Raw genomic sequence first — 16,735 nt, forward strand, 5'->3', positions numbered from 1 at the left:
GAGTACAGGTCCTGGTCAGACACTCAAAAGGCTACTAAGTAGGGGCTGAAATCATGGAGAGTCGCTTGGCATCCAAAAGCCCAAGCTAGTATAGGCAACTACTCTTCTCAACAAAAGGCGCACAACCCACACATTTTATTATCTTGTATTTATTACCAGCCAATGTTTTAATTTAATTATCACTTATATAAAACTTCCTTTGCCAACCGGGGAATAGTCACCAGGTTAAAGGATAGAAGTCCCTCCATATGCTACCCTACCCTACCCATGCTCATCCTACGACAAGTGCCTATGGGCATGCATACTCCCACCCCAACCCTAATGATCATAACTCTCAGAAGTACCACAGAAGATCAAGCCTCGCAAGTCACCTGACAAATGTACACACATGTATTCATGTGTGGCACACCACCATCACAAAGATCAAAACACAAGGACAAGATGAGAACACAATGCAAAGAAAACACCCAACTGAAAGCAACAAGGGAAGGACGGATTCTACATGAATCCCAAAGCCAATAAAACCCTACATCATGAAATCACTCAACCAGCCTCAATCTGAGAGTATGGATTCTACACGAATCCCAATGATGCAACAAGACCAAACATCATGAACTGACTCAATCGGCCTCAATCCGAGAGTATGGATTCTACACGAATCCCAATGATGCAAGAAGACCAAACATCATGAACTCACTCAACCTGTCTCAATTCGAGAGTATGGATTCTACACGAATACCTAGCGTTCATGAAACAAAAGCAAAGGTCTAAAAGAAACAATAACAACAGGTATAAAAAACACTCAACCAAACACAAAGTCGGGAGTACAGATGCGACATGCATCCCAATGCAACAAAAAGTGCAATAGTGGTCTGACTGATATCGAAATGGATCATCAAGGTCCATGACCCACATTGTGCCAAGAAAACTTGAGAAAACAGGCCAGCACGCAAAATGAGGTAAAAACTCCAAATTTTGAAAAAATTGCAAAATTAAAACCCATTTGACCTTTGGGTACAAAAACTCCAAAAATCCAAAAATAATCGAATTCGAACACCATATGAAAAAACGGCCAGCATAACAGTGTAAAACCCCAAACCCTCATTTTGAAAAATAAGGAAATGTTTGTACCCACCCAATGAGGTAGAACTAGCATACAGAAACAGAGGGGAACACTAGTTCTCAACCTCCAAACAAACAGCTACCAAAAACAGAAGCAGAAATGGAGCCGAAACCATAAAACAAGAAAGCCCTACCTCACAACCAAAAGGGCAAAATGGGAATCTGAACCAGAAAATAAAACGCCCGCAGGAGTGGCCGAAAATCGTAGCAATCCAAGGTTTCCCTGAGCTAGATCCAACGAGCTCAACCTCGCTATGATCCCACGCTCGTAGCTCCCACAACGAACAAAATAGTAAATCCTCATGAAGAGGATTTTGGGTTTTACTCTCCAACTCTCTAATTCAAAAGTGAGAAGTGAGGAGTTAAATTCCTTTTCGGATATTTATTCACTTTTCAAGTGAATAATCGATTAGGGCAAATAACTAGCCAACCTAGTTAAACCCCGAATTGACCCAAACAAAAATAGGTTATTCCTAGAAATAGGAATTCATCTATGGCAAATCTGCCAGAAATTAAAATAAATCAATTAAAAAGCCCAAAAATCCAAAAACACATAAATTTCCTTAATAACTTTCGCGACAATGCGAACCTCTAGATGCACAGACACACTTACTAGTCTAATCACATAATGCAAATGAGTTCAGATTTAATAATCACCGAAAGGTTTAAATTAAACATTTAATTAAGGATACATCGACCATATAAGGACGACATTGGTAAAATATGAAAGGTTGAATCACTAACTCCATGTGCCAATGCTAGGGATATAAATCTTGCACACTAAACAACACGATCAAGTGCAATTGCATATAATAACATAGTCAAAGCAATAAATGCATTAAATCACCTAATTTAACCATTTATTTAATTATATTAAAATAATCTATTTACATCACTCACGTTCGCATAAAGCATAACAACGCAAGAATGAAGTAAATAACCATAGCATTAAATGCATCACCTAACATAATTAGAGGTATGTCCAAATACCAAATAACCAGATATCATCATAAAACACACTATCATCTCAAAATGGCATCATCATGCAATATGATTAACTGAATAGCATAGTAGTCTAAAACCTATGATATTGAAACCAAAGTATAACCTCTGACCCTCAAGTCATCTCAAATGTAAACCGTCACATAAGTAACAGATATCTCATAAATCAAAATATAACAAGGTAAATGTCTACAGCACAGAACCAAAGAATCCAACATGAACAATCCATTGCTAATTACTTAAGCATTTAATAATGATTGATTAAAGAATCAATAAAAAGGCACTTAATACACATAAGCAAACACAGTCATAAACATGACTAATCACTGCTACAGGAACCTAGTCCAGTGTAGCATGGTAAAAAGTACACAATGCAATCTCTGCACACATCTCAATGTAATCATGGAACAACCTCATGATACGACATCAATCTTGGTAACCACTAGCACAAACCTCGGTGAACCAAAAATCACATCATAATCTCATAGATCAATCAAAGCATAAACAAAGCAACTAATACAGAAACATAAATCCAAACACCTCGACAGTATAGACCACTCAGGGTCACAATCATGACCCATCACAACAAAAGATCAACAAGGTTGCATCCATCAAGATGACTTACAGAAGTCAAATGGGAGAGGCACTACACATAGTACAACAACGGTTGAAAGAGATAAGGCAGAACATATAACTCAAAGGAAATAGGGAATTTACAATAGCATGCCAAGGTAGTACTAAAGAAATAGAGAAAATCCAACCCCAAGAAAGAGTACAACACTTGCCTTTATAGTGTAGGCGTAACTTAGATAACTTCTATTACAAGATAAAATTCAACCACTATGATCAAATCTTCAGAGAATAGCTATTGCAAAGCTGAAAAGATCTGGCCATTGAGGAAATTCACACCTTAGAGGATTACTTTCACACCAAACAAATCTCTGAGATTTTAGGAGTGGTGGTTATTTAATCTTTGACTAAATGAATGGATTTAACAAATGGCAGTGGAGTATTTCCTTGCACTTATCAAGCCTAGGGATTAATGAAATTGGTTGCAAGAAATTAAAAGATCATATTCTTCATTCAAGGAACTGCTTTTACTACCACCAATTTGCCAAATTGACCATAATTTTAGTCAGCTAAAATTAACCATCCAACTCCACCACATGGACCAAGCATTTCTCATTATTATGCCACCTTATTAGTGATCAAATTCCTATGCCTTGCATTAAATTTCTTACAATCGCAACTTCGCCACCACCTTCCCTTAGTAACTGTTGACTACTTGCAAAATCGTGATCCACTAGTCACTGCCACCTCACTACCCATGCTTGGCATTACTATCTGACCTTTGCAACTAAGAAAAACAAGGGGAATGCTCGATCGCAACTTGAAGCACAACCACTCCTCAATCCGCAGTGAACATGTGTTGGTCATAGATCTGAATGATCTGACGATGAAGGATATAATTTGGACATCGAAAGTCCTACTTTTTCGTGTCGTCACAACCATAGCATGTCAACATGACCATGTGATTGGATGAAATCAAAATAAGTGCACCTCCATAGCCTTAGCCTTAGTCAATGCTCAACCGCTCACAACCATGCGAATCACACGGTCGCGACCTAAAATATTAAGGCATAACATGAAATGGAGAAAATGACTTAATGCTACATCATTTCATGAACTTTCTAGGTGACTGTTAAACTGATCTTTGTTTCAATTTGATTTTTTGGTAGGAGGCAATTCTAGATTAACATTTTTGGTGGCTCAGGGGGGATGCAGGTTTGGTTAGCATATGACCAATGACCATTCAAAAAGGTCCATTGGGCTACAGAGTCTCTGAAACCATAAACGCATTAGTTTACCATCTATGTTGTGCTTCGTGCCATAACAATTCCTCCTCTACAACTTGCAAAACAACATGTAGAATCAAACCCTCTTTTACAAAACAAAACATGTGCTCATGCACTCCTTGAAAATAGGAAAGAACAAGAAAGAAAAACTACTCTAACTATGTACATGAGATAATGACAAACATCAAAAATAGGGTTTAAGGTATATCCCATTAACAAGGATGGGCAAGACTTCACCATTAGGCTTGCTCAACTAAAAGGCATTAGATTGTTTACAACTGGTGATCACATAGGGGCCACTCCATAAGACATCAAACATTGAGTGTCTCCAAGCCTATGCTCTATCTGCATCCCATTTCAACACAAGGGCACCCTCCCTAAAATTTTTGACCTTAGCCTTTTTATCAAAGCTCTTCTTCATCAGTTGTTGATGTATCTCTAAGGTCTGGAATGTTTGACCTCTTTTCTCCTCTAACTCTATCAGATCTACCATTCTTATAGGCATAGAATCATCTTCAATCAATTCCAACTGATGAGCCAACTCTAGAGAAGGAAACTCCAATGAGATAGGAAGCCTAGCTTCCCTACCATAGACTAACATAAAAGGAGAATTTCCTATGGCCCTCTTGGGTGTGATTCTGTTAGCCCAAAGGGTAGTCCTCAGCTTTTGATGCTAGCACCTTTGGTTATCCTCCACCATCCCCTTAATGATTCTGATCAAATTCTTATTACATGAGTCAACCAAGCCACTACCCTAAGGGTAATAGTTAGAGGATGTACTCAAGTAAATACCATGATCAAGTGCCCATGCACATATCTGAGCTCCTATAAATGATTTAGCATTATCTAAAATAAAAGTTGAGGGGGTGCCAAACCTGGTTACAATCCCATTAAGGAATTCGACAACTGAAGGTTATGTGGCATCCTTTAGTGCTACTACCTCTATCCATATTGTAAAGTAACCTGTAGCAACTAGAATCCATTTATGACCAGAGCTGGAAGAAGGATTGATGGGACCAATAAAATCTAGTCCCCACTAGACAAAAGGTTGATCTACCCAGATGGGATGAAGTGGAGGAGTTGCAAGTCTATGCTTACCTGAGAAGAAAGCACACTTCTCACACCTCCTCACACGTTCATGGAAATCATGAAATAGGGAGGGCCAGTAATAACAACTCTCATAATTTTCATTGCAATAGTTCTTGCTAAAAAATGGCCACCATTAGGACCATCATGAAGTTCTTTGGCTATTGTCTACTTGATCTGTATCAACACATCTTAGCAGGGCTCCATTGAAGTCTTTCCTAAAAAGATACCATCAATTATAGTGTAAGGAATAGACTACAGCCTAAATTATATTCTCCTAGCTTTATCCAACCCCTAAGGATACCCATTCCCAACCAAGAAGGTTTTCATATCATCCATCCAACCCTTAGGATTGTCATTTCTTATCTCTTATTGTTTTGTTAATACCAAGACAACCTCCTTTGCAACCACATGAGATGAGATCATCTGTTTGCACAATCCCCTTCCCCTTATCAGCTTGGTGATCTAAATATTTATGTCGTATTTCATTACCTTGGTAATCTAACCACCTCTCTTCTCACTAATATCTTTGTTGAACAAGAAATCTTTTACACTAGCATGAGGAACTAGCAAGTGGATTTCGTTATGAGACAACAGGTGTCTGAATTTGTTCAGGGCTCTTATGACTACAAGAGCCTACTTTTCCACATAGCTATATTTACTCTCATATTCTTCGAGTCCTTCACTGAAAAAGGGCAATAGGCTGCTCTTCATTTTTTCATTTAGTTTTGTCAAGACACCAAAAATACTCAACTCACCTCCTAAGGTGTAAAGGATGAAATCCTTGTCAAAATTTGGATTAATGAGAGTGGGAGCTAAAGCTACAGCTACCTTGATCTCCTTGAAACTTGCTTTCCCTTCCCTAGTCCATGAGAAGGCCATATGTTTTTTTAGCATAGTTGTAAGAGGTTTCACCACGGTAGCTAGGTTAGGAATAAATCTTCTTACAAAATTTATCCTACCAAGGAAACTTTGCATACTCTTCTTGTGGCTAGGGAGAGTAAGGGCAACTATTGCCTTTGTTCTTTCTGCATTGATAGTCAGACCCTCTTTAGGTACAATATGACCTAATAATTTTCCTTGATTAGTGGCAAAGACACACTTGCTTGGATTTAGGGACACCTCGTACTCTCTACATTTTACAAATACCTGCCTAAAGTGACCAAATGCTTTGCTACATTCTTTGAGTATACTATGATATCATCAAGGTAGACCAACAAAAAATTTTCAGCCATATTTTTGAAGGCCATCTCCTTCACTTTTTGAAATGTGGCACCTACATTTGTTAGTCCAAATGGCATTTTACAAAAGGCATAAGTACCCCATTTAGTAGTGAAAGCAGTTTTGTATATGTCAGTCTCTTTGACCAACACCTAATTATAACCTGGGAAACCATCCAAGAAGGAGAATCACTCTAAACCACTGACCTTAGACAATATTTGTTCCATAGAAGGAAGGGGATGGTGATCTTTAAGGGAGGCTTAATTAAGATCCCTAAAACCTATGCATGGTCTAATCTCTCCATTCTTTTTTTCTAACAGGGACAAGGTTTGCCACCCAAGAGGAATGCTTGATAGGAAAAATGATATTGGCCTCAATTAATTTGGACAACTCATTTCTCATTAGGGCCTCAATCTTGGGATTTACTGGCCTCTATTTTTTCCTAATAGACTTGATATTATCTACCAGATCTATAGTATGTTGAAACAAGCTAGGATCAAATCCTTTCAAATCATCGTATGTCCAAGCAAATATATCATTTAATTCTTAACACGGATGGACAAAAGTTTCTTGTTCAATTTTAGAACATACCTTTCCCAAGTTTAGCATTTTTTCATTAGTGACTATGATTGGTACATGGTTTTCTTTGTTTGTAGCAAGATTCATGCCTCTTTCCCTCACTTGGTCATCAGGGTTGAAGATACTCTCTAAGGTAATGAGACCCTTAGGTAATTTGTTGGAGCTGAGGTAAATGATTTGATCTCCATATTGGGCATACAACCTCACATGATTTCTATCTGAAAATTTTGCTTCATTCTACAAGAAACTCATAATTTGTGCATCAGATTCAAAGACCTACCAATTGATATCATTATCAGGGACAGTGGGTCTGATTACCATCTTAATTATCTATCTCTTTTCATCTTCAAGGCTTCTTGGGACATTATGAGATGCACCCACTACCGCAAGTCTATCAGCATGTCTATTTTCTTTCCTAGGAATGCTTTGAATATTGAATGCATTGAAATCTTCAAGCAAATCCCATACAATATGTTTATAATACTTGAGAAAATTATTCTTAGTGACATTTTGATTCCTCACCTGATTGATCACCAACTCACTATCCCCATACACACTCAATGCTTGGATTCCTCTTTTCTAAGCAATTAAGAGACCCTGAAACAAAGCCTCATATTTAGCCACATTATTAGTACAACTAAACTACAACCTAAATGAGAAATAGTACTTTTCTAATGTAGGAGAAATCAACATTACACCAGCCCCTAACCCATTCTTATTTCTTGATCCATCAGAGTACATGCTCCATATCCCATTTGTATCTTCTTTGGCTTTCATCAAGTTAGGTATGAGAGCATCCTTTTCTAATATACAATATGTGCCCAAGCCAGTCTCTAAGGTCTTCGATATGGGATCAAACTAATAAGCATTAGCCCATTCATCTAAGAGGAAATTAGGTGTATTAGATAAGGAGGTGGCAGGCTTGTTTGTTGTATCATTATCATCCTCTTTTAGGATGGTACAATTCATATTGATGAGGTTAGGAGTATAGGGCTCAATATGGTGGAGGGCTAATGGTTCTACTTTAATCAAAGCCTTCGTTCCATATCTAGTTCCAAAAAAACATATATGCCCAATTGGAAGATATGTAACCACCTATTTAAGCAGTGAAGTCCCTTGATAGACAAATGGAAAAATGTGGCTTGACTTCAACAATTGATATATCCTGAACTACGGTACAACCTGAACAAGCATGTAAGGCCATTTCAACATTCCTAAGGATTCCCACAGTCTTGATAGTACTACCATCAAGTTGTAACACATCTTTAACAATGGGTTCATATTTCATTTCTAATGTATCAGCAACACATTTGGACATTACTGAACTACTGGCTCCAGTCAATCATATAGTTATGAACTAGCTTATCTCCTATAAGTAGAGAAACATAGAATGGAGGAGGTCTAACCTTTTTGCTTACTTTTGCCTCCCTGGATGGTTGCACCAAGCTTACAACATTCTTCGTGCTAGGTGGTTGATCTCTGAGTTCAATGCTTTCCAACTCCTACTGTAGTAGCCTCCTTTGTGATGGTACAATAGTTACAACATCCCACATAGAAATGTTCACATCGGTCTTCCTCATTTTCTCTACCACACTAAAAGAAGCATTAGATGTTCTAGTAGGAGCTCTGGAAGTAGAAGTTTGGGGACGGGATAGTCTGTGGGTTGCTCACATCATTTCTACTTTCATCCCATCTCTGCTATAGAGAAACATCTGCAAGCTGATTCGCATTATGCTGGTGGGTGATTGCTTGTATATGTGGTGATGTACTTGATGTGGAAGGTTGATTAGGAGGTTGAGGTGTCATCTCCTCTATGGCTCTCTCTTTTCTCCTAGTATTGTAAGCACAAGAATCCTGGTTTACATTACCATGCTCTTCCACGAGGCGGTTCATAAAAGAAAAATCATCCTGTTGAAAGGTATCAATAGGCTAAGTAGCATTGTGGTGCTAGACAACTGCTCGCTTACGTACAGTCACAGCCAAGTAATATTCTACCTTCTGGCACATGCAATATCCATAGGAGTAGTTACAAGAAGGGCAAAAATCTTGATCTTGGGCAAGGTTGTTATGAGGGACTAAGGCCCTATTTAAGTTGGTGTTCAAAGACTAGGGGTGGTCAATAGGTCTATTCTGATTGTAGGGGGTATGAATCTAGTTTGGAGGTCTACCATGAACGGGACCTTGATTCTGGAGTTGGAGGGGCTTATTATTTTGAGCTTGTTGCCTCTTCATAGTCACCAACTCATTCCCCATTTTCTATACTACTGCACTATTTTTGTCCATCTTCCTTTTTTGATCCAACATTCTTCTATCTATGTTTTGCATCATAGCCTCAATCCTATCAACTTTGCTAGAGGATGTAGAGGTTGTTGGAAGCATAGCAAGAGGCTAACTTACAAAGGAGACATGAATAGGGGCTACAGTGGGTTGATGGTTAGGCATGTCAGGGAAGAAAGGCATTGGGGGCCTTGGACCTAACTTCCCTCCCTGTATCAAAATATTTTCAACTCTTATAGAAACCTCATAAGCATTCAGTAAAGTGTCTCCTCTCATAGATTGCAAGGTGGTGGCTATATCACTGTTGAAGGCTCTAAGGTAGTACATGAATGCATTACTAGAACAGGGCTTTACTATAGTGAGTATTCTATCCCATGTTTTCTGAAATCTATAATTGAAATCAGTCATACATTCATGAAGGGCCCTCTTGATGGTTTTTAGTTGCGCTAAAAGCAACAGATGGTCACTTCTGTCCTCAAAATGCTTACATAGGGCTGCCCCTAACCCGTCCCAATTAGTAGTAGAGTTGTGAGGCAAACCTCTATACCATTGTAATGTCTTTTCTTTCAAGGCTGAAGCTAGGAGTCTAACTGCTACATCGTCCTCAGAGATGTTGTGGATATTATAGACATTAGACACTTCTTGAATATGTTTGATAGGGGACGTGGAGGTCTCACCAATAAAATCAGGTACACCTTTAAGAGCTTATACTAGTATATCATGCATTTAGGCTAACAGGAGGGGGCTCCCACCATTGAAGGTGGCAAAAGCGTGAGCTCTAGCCATATAAACAAGTGTTTTGATGATGTGAGCGGATGGTATCCTAGGCTAAGATCTAACAACCAGAGGAGTGGAAATGGATCTTGTAGGGGTGTGTGCTACTATCCCACTCCCAACTAGTGACAAGGATACTCTAACTTTTCTTTTTGTGTTAGAAAAGGAAATCTCTTGATATTGGAACTTACCTTTGGAAGATGCCCTTGTGTGTCTCTTGGGCATGAATCACAACAACTTTGGTCTAGAAATCGAATGCGCTTTGAAGCCTAGAGTCACAAAGTACTTTTGAATAATGAGCCTCTTTAAGGCTTTATACTAAAGGAGTATTATTTCTTCAATATGAACAAAGAATATTTCCTGACACTGGTGAGCTCTAGGATATCAAAATATACGATAGTCCCACCAGTCATGCCAAAAAATGTTGTCACAAAAGCTTGCACCCTTGCACAAAGTCTTACTTAAGGACAACCTCATGAAACATGGAAACAACCTCCAAGTTGTGGGACTTGAACTATGAGGTTGAAACTCCGAAGAAGGCTAGCTTCCTCTACTATTAGGAGCACCTAAACTATTCTTGAAGAGAAAAAGGAGAAGGAATACATAAAAGCAATTGCCTAATCTATTCTAAAGAGGTGATGCACCAAAATAGGGTGTCTAGATCAGTCTCTGCCCATACATGCACAATATTATTATTATGACAATCTAAAGATATATAGATTCAAACCCTACTTTAATCTATAAACTACACACTGGAAGATACTTCACCTTTTATCATTGACAAGTCAAAAAGATACAAAAAGTGTAGATTATAGATATTTGCAGTACGTCGAAGAGAGGCAAACAAATTTACATAGTACAATGACAGTTGAAAGAGATAAGGCAAGAAGTCATATGACTCAAAGGCAACAGGGAATTTACAGTAGCATGCCAAGGCAGTACTAAAGAAACAAAGAAAATCCAACCCTAAGAAAGAGTACAACACTTGCCTTTATAGTGCAGGCATAACTTAGATAACTTCTATTACAAGATAAAATTCAACCACTATGATCAAATCTCTAGAGAACAGCTACTGCAAAGCTAAAAAAATCTAGCCATTGAGTAAATTCACACCTAAGAGGATCACTTCTGCACCAAACAAATCTCTTAAAGGTCAGGAGTGGTGGTTATTTAATCTCTAACTAAATGAATGGATTTAACAAACAACGGTGGAGTATTTCCTTACACTTATCAAGCCTAGGGATCAATGAAAGTGGTTGCAGGAAATCAAAAGATCATATTCTTCATTCAAGGAACTGCTTCTACTATCGCCAATCTACCAGATCAACTGTCATTTTAGTCAACTAAAATTAACCATCCAACTTTGCCACATGGACCAAGCATTTCTCATTATTATGCCACCTTATCAGTGATCCAATTCCTATGCCTTGCATTAAATCGCTTACGATCACAACTTTTCCACCACCTTCCCTTAATAATTGTTGACTGCTTGCAAAACTACAATCCACTAGTCATCGCCACCTCGCTACCTGCACTTGGCATTATTATCTGAACTTTGCAACCAAGCGAAACAAGGGGAATGCTCGATCACAACTAAAAGCACAACCACTCCTCAATTCGCGATGAACATGCACTGGTCGTAGATCTGAATGATCTAACGGTGTAGGATATAATTTGGACATTGGAAGTCCTGCTTTGTCGCGCCATCACAACTCAAACCGTAGCATGTCAACATAACCATGTGATTGGGCAAAATCAAAACAACTGCACTTCTGCAACCTTACCCTTAGTGAGTGCTCAACTACCCACAACCATGCAAATCACATGGTCGCGACTTAAAATATTAAGGTATAACATGAAATGGAGAAAATGACTTAATGCTACATCATTTCATGAGCCTCCTAGGTGATCGATAAACTAATCTTTGTTTGAATTTGATTTTTTGGCAGGAGGCAATTTTGCATTAACAATAAGATCTCATTGTATCTTGTAAACAATATCTTCTCATTTTCATAGTCCTTTTCATCCATATCATCAACCAATACCTTGTTATTTAAGGCCTCAAAATCCACCTCCACCTCAGCCTTATCTCTAATAATATTCCCAAAGTGATCTCTATTCCAAAGTTTCAAATTCTGCTTAATGAACTTCAACCTTTGAAAGAACTGGAAAGCAATATTACCTTCAACCACTAGTGCAATCCCCCACCAGTTGCCAACCAACTCCATAAATACTTCCTCTCTAAACCACACGAATTCTATTTTGAAAGGGCATTTAGAGGGAATGCTATCTTGCTACACTAAAAGAGAGATCGGGAAATGTTCTGACCCAGTCAAACTGAGCACCCTTGTCGCAAACACATAAAGACGCTAATTCCACGATCCTACAATGAAGAAGCAGTCTAACTTCTCTATAATATTTGAAAAACCAGCTCTACTATTTGTCCAAGTAAAATCCCCACCCTTAGCTTCTACTTCCCACAAACTATTTGTGTCAAAAAAGTCTTGAAAATCCCACTACACTCTACCAATTGAATCCACGCCTTCCCTTTTATTAGTCAGTGCCAAAGTTTCATTGAAGTCCTCCACAACCAAAGAGACTTCATTACCCAAACCTTTCAAATGAACGGAGATCTCATCCCACACTCTCTTCTTATCCTTTGTCTTTCCAAGCCCTTACACATTAACTACGAAGCCAACAAAGTTCATAGATAGAGAGAGAGAGAGAGAGAGAGAGAGAGAGAGAGAGAGAGAGAGAGAGAGAGAGAGAGAGAGAGAGAGAGAGAAAATTGACTACTTGTCAGTACCTTGATTTTTCTATCCCCTCTACCTTCACTATGTGTGCATTCCAAAGGAGTCCCAAACCTCCAAAAGCACCTTCTAAATCCACAAAAAAACTAGACCATGTTGTTCAAACTCAAAAACCCTAATTGCAGCCTCAACTTCCATCTTTGTCTCTTGAATACAAATCACATTTGCCTTCACTTGATCAAAGCCCCATTTGATCAAGTGCCTCTTGTCAGGGCCATTGCAACCCCTGACATTCCATGTTAGGAACTTCATGGTTGCTCAAGAGAGAATAAACGTCTCTCCTAGATCTAAGCTTAGTTTGCCCTTTCATGTTCCCTACATCCTCTAATAGTTTGTTAAGCTTGGTTTGACCTTCCATATTACCTACATCTTCAATCAGCTTCCTAATTAGTTTCCTACCTCTAATACTTTGATTTTCTAGAATAATTTTAGTGAAAGAAGCCTCAAACTGAAGGATCAATCTAGGATCCTCAATCCCAACTTCCTCCTATAATCCAAAGAAATCCTCCTCACCTAACTCCACAACCCCCAACTAACTCAAAGGTGAACTAGGTCCATTCTTGCTAGTGACACATGAATATCTTTGAACATAGTTTCTCCCATTTCTATCAAACAGATATTTTCTTGATTTGTTAACCCTTCTGGAGCCTCTCGAGATACTTTAGCCACTCTCTCTTCTACCTCACTCTTTCCTATTTTTGGGAAATCATCCCCTCCACTATCTCCTCTACTTTTCTCTCTAGACTCAACCACTCCAAGCCCCACATTCTAGCAATAAGGAAAAATGGCAATGGTTTGTTCAACCAGCACCCCTATAGTTAGCATAGGAACCTCCTGCCCATCCCTTTCCTTCAAAACACATTTTGAGGACTCACCCACTTCCTTTGCTACCTCAATAGACAAATGTATTGGCTCTATAGTTAACTAAAACTAAGCATCATCCTCGACCTTAGAGAGGTCATTTGAATACCCCTTGACTCCCTTTGGGGTTTCCTCTCCAAATTCTTGATTACCATCCTCTAGAAGGGTACCGTGACTGTCCTCCAATTTATCCTTCCTTTTCTAGGCTGCCATACATTTGGGTTCCTCATGTCCCCACACCTTACACCCTTGACACCTATCCATGATCTCCTCTACTTCAACCCCTTGCCACCAATAATCCTGAGAGGTTCTCAACTCTATAGCATGCAGATGAAGAAGGTGTAGTTTCCATAGTACACAAATTATAGCATACATGTTGAAATCCTCTCTAGTAATTGCTTCATTTTCCTTAATGAACCTTCCAATCTTGTCCCCAATCACTCTAAAATTTTCTTCATTCCAGTAGTCATGGGGTAACTATTACAGTCTAACCTAAATAGAAACTTTTTCAATCAAGGTTTGTATAGCATTAAAGTTAGAGATCCAAACCTTGATGAAAAAGCCAATGTCATTCATTAAGAATGGGTCATTGTACATCACTCTCATTTTCTCCCTCACCAAGCCCATGATGACCAGGATAAAGCTATTTGTTAGGATTTTTACCACCGCTTGTGGACCCCATGTATCTTCCACCCATTTTTGAACCTTGGGTAGTGGTGGAAAAACTCTGCCCCATTTGATAAAAAATGTCCTTTCTCACAGTATTTTGACTGATTCCTTTCATGCCACAGAGTCAATCCCATATCCACCACTCTTTTATCATAAACAGTCAACTTTTCTTTTGTTAACGATGAATGAGTCATCTCTTGTAACTCGTCTTGACACTTCCAAATGTTTTTCTCTAATGGCTCGAAATCGCCCTTAATACCATTCATCATTTTTTAATACTCTCGTTTGATATGAGGGGCTCTCTCCTTCCATCTTTCTGCACCAAAAAAGGCCTATCCCTCCTATTGTCTGGTCATATTTATGTTCCTAGGAGAAAACCACGGTCGTTGAGGACCCCTCCATGCACAAGACCTCCATGGCCATCCTCACCATCTCTATGATCACAAAACCCTAGCCTCCTCTACCTTCCCTCCATCAAACTTATTGAAATTTTAATTGCATTTCCTAATACTGGATATGCCTAGCATTGATCCTAAGATTGTATTTTGAATTCATCTTATGTTAAGTCTTGTATATCTTATTTCTTTTGAATGTATTCCCATTTTTTATCAAAAACCAATGTATAGTATTTTGGGGTTAGATGTTGGCTCATTCCATCAAATTTTGCAATAATAAGTTATTTTTTTTAGAAACTGGACTTCATTCTACACATTTAAAAACAAAGCTTTGATTTTTTATAAGTTTTCAATGAGTTTTAGGGTGTGCTCACAAATATTTTATGTTTTTAGGATGTGTCCACTTACAAAATTGGTATAAATTGAAAAATAGTAGAATAATACAAGGTATACTATTTGGTGTTAGCTAACTTCTTACCAGAGTGATTAAATTTATTTTTTATAAGTTAACATTTTAAGGGGAGTGCAACTGCCACTATGTTATGTTTAACTCAAAAAAAGTACCATTTTGTGTGATCCCCCTTTTTTAGGGCCTTAAATGCTATTGTTTACCATAATAATTAGTAGTTTAGAAACTAGATTTGGAGTACTACAACTTTTTTGGGTCGTATCTTGAAATTTTCAGTCTAGCTATCTTCAATTGCTCATCAAAGTTCTGGCATCTTAAACCCCCTTTTTGGTACCCCATCTTTGTGCACTTACCCTTTTCCACAATTGAAATACAACCTTGATCTCCTTGCTTGGTTTCATATGGTTGATTGCAAACTTGTATTAACTCCCTTTATACAAAGATTCAAACATAAGGTATATTGTTCAATTCCCTTGGTCAATGTTTTTTATTTTCCAACTTGTTGATCATGTTATCTACTTGACTCATTAGCACCCCAATATTTCATTTGTAATTGGTGTAGTTTCACACTTTGTGCAAGATCTTGATGAGCTTCATTGATAAACAAGCAAGCACTTTATTCACTATATATAAGGCACTCGTAGAAGATTCACTACAGAACATGTGCACATTTAGATTTGATTAGATACACATACTCTAATTACATTGGAAATCTTGATCCTCATACTTCCATGTCTAGATATAACTTTCACCTTATATTTGTTTTTTTTGGAAGAGAAAGAAGTGATGTGTAATTTTTTTTCAATAGTTGAGGGAAGTATTGGGAGTAATGAATGCAACTAATTATGCTATTTGGTTTGAGAATATTCTCCCTTAGCTTGGCATCACTTTTAGAAATCATAAATCATATATTATAACAATTAGAGTGCCCTATTTGAAACACTTTAGTCCATCATCAATGGACCAAACACATCTAGACCTACACACACTTGAGAGATAAAACAAGAGAAGAACACCAATTTGCAATATAATCCTATGGTAGAGCTAGTAGAAAATATTTTCACCAAACTATTCATAAAAAGGATGCACCTTCATCCATGAAATCATTTTGGCGTGCAAGATGTCATTCATTCAAGGAAGTTACTTAGCTCTTCACTCTTCCTCCTCTCATGTTGGGATTTTTTCCCACTAGGCTTTCTTTTCTTATTCTTTCTAGGGGAGTTTTTGTTGTACATGATTGCCTCATCAAGCTATCTTTTGCAAACTTTTTGATTCCCTGAGTTGTACTTTAATTGGGTATTAGTGTGAATGGATTATACTTCCTAGCTAGTTCTCCACTTAGGTCTTTTTTGCACTTCTTTATGTTTACTTTAGGGACTTTCTCACTTTATCCTACTTTGGTTGTGTTTTTAGTCTCTTAGGTGGTATATCATATGTACATTCACCTATTATTTTAATTGTAAGCTCTCGTGCTTATATGTTTTTCAATTTATTGTATAGAATAATTTCATTCTATCACTAATGATTTTCTATTAATGTTGGCATACTAATCATTTGCATTCTTGGGTAGCTTCACAATAAATCTTATAGTCTAGGCTAATTTTTAAAAGCTTTGAAGTGTTGTTGATAGTCTTGTTTTATTTTATTTAGCTTTATAATTTTTCTCTTAGTTGA

Source organism: Cupressus sempervirens, chromosome 7, assembly GCF_028749045.1.
Source record: "Cupressus sempervirens isolate cs-2001-9-10 chromosome 7, ASM2874904v1, whole genome shotgun sequence".
Classification (NCBI taxonomy): domain Eukaryota; kingdom Viridiplantae; phylum Streptophyta; class Pinopsida; order Cupressales; family Cupressaceae; genus Cupressus; species Cupressus sempervirens.